Raw genomic sequence first — 1,669 nt, forward strand, 5'->3', positions numbered from 1 at the left:
TATCTCAGTGTAGCAGAGGCGCATGGAGTCAAAAAGAATTGAAAAGACCTCGCAAGCTAACGTGGAAAACAGGTGGTTTGGAAAAACTGACTCTTCAATCCCCGATTTAAAGCTGTTAGGCAGACCTGGAGAGCTCTAGGGGTAAGATGCTGCCTAGCAGAAATAACTCTTGTTCTAGCCAGTATGTGTTTGATGGGAAAAAAATAACTTTTGAATACTGCAAAGAAAAAGTTGGTGGGGGAGGCATGTGCAGCTCTAGGAAACACAAGTGATTAAAACATCTGAACAAATGAGATCAAAAAAAAAAAAGTAAACACAAATATGGACAATACACCATAGCACTCGGCCTGACGAAACCCTCACTCACGAACACGTTATACACATATGCACCCACACTCACACACTAATAATAGTCAGGCAGATGCCCAAAGGAGGGCAAATCCAATCATCTGCTCTCTTTGGAATTTTTATGGCAAATCTGAGTTTAGGCAAAAGTGAAGACCTCTCTGGGTCTAAACTCAGAAGGCCGCCTTTGCTCCCCATTGTAGCCAATGTTGCTCCTATATTTGTCTGAGCCCTTCACAACTGTCCGGGCACTAGAATTTATTCTTCATATTCCTGGAGTTTAAGTCACTGCTAGATCCTATCTAACTTCACCTGTAATGGAAGCACCTCCCTTTTGGCTCTACACTCCCCTGTTCTTTCAGGAAAAAACATCCCAAGACAGTGGTAATTCCAGGGTGTTCAGGAGTTGCAAAGTAGGAAGACAGTAATATAAATACAATAAGGAAATGCCTGTTACTCTCATATGATTTCTCTGAGACCAGGTGGCTAAGGCCCCCTGGCCTGCAAGGACAGGTTTTAGGAGAGGCCTTAATTTAAGGTACTGCGATTTCTGCTCACAAGAGCCAAGTAAGCCAGTGATCCTTGGAGGCTGCCGTAGGACTGGTCCTCGGTACTTATTTCAACCCTAGGTGCTCTTTGACCTCTCTGATTTCAGTCCTTCTGGAGTCAGATCACCCAGCTTCTCTGATGTGTGCCTGGTCATTTTCAGAGCCTGGCGGCAGCAGCTGCAAGGTTTCTGTCCGGGCATCCTGGATCAGCACGCATCTGCTAACACGTACACCAGGTGATGAGGACTGAAAGTAGGTTTCTCCAACCACTGCAGACAGGTAGAGCCGTGCAAAGAAAGCCATCCATCATGGTCAGCTTTTCTTCAGATGTCCCAGTTTCCAGATCATAGAATTCACCATATTGTGTTAACACCTGGCAACAACCAGCTTTTGCTTCCCTTCCTCAGTCAGAGGCATGCAAGAACCCACAGAAACAGGATGGACACACAGGCCCTGCTCATATGTGGGAAAACGGTTTCAGAAACTGCCCTCAGCTCCTCATCCTGTACTTGGAAGCTCTATTATAATCTAGCTCCTCATTAAACTGGATTCTGCTCTGGTTTAATTTATGAAGTCATACCTTCTAAGTCGCCTCAGTGAAACCAGTGTAGCCCACTGGATTAAACTTCTAAGTGCAGCAGTGCCTAAAAGGAAAGAGTCCCACAGGAGGGAAGACTGGAGGGCATAAGGCAGGAGACAATACAAAATCAGTAACACATTTTCCGAAAGTGGTGGGCTTGGGGGAAGAGGGGCGTGAAATAAACCAAACGTCCCAA

The sequence above is a fragment of the Tursiops truncatus genome, chromosome 7 (assembly GCF_011762595.2).
Source record: "Tursiops truncatus isolate mTurTru1 chromosome 7, mTurTru1.mat.Y, whole genome shotgun sequence".
NCBI classification, from domain to species: domain Eukaryota; kingdom Metazoa; phylum Chordata; class Mammalia; order Artiodactyla; family Delphinidae; genus Tursiops; species Tursiops truncatus.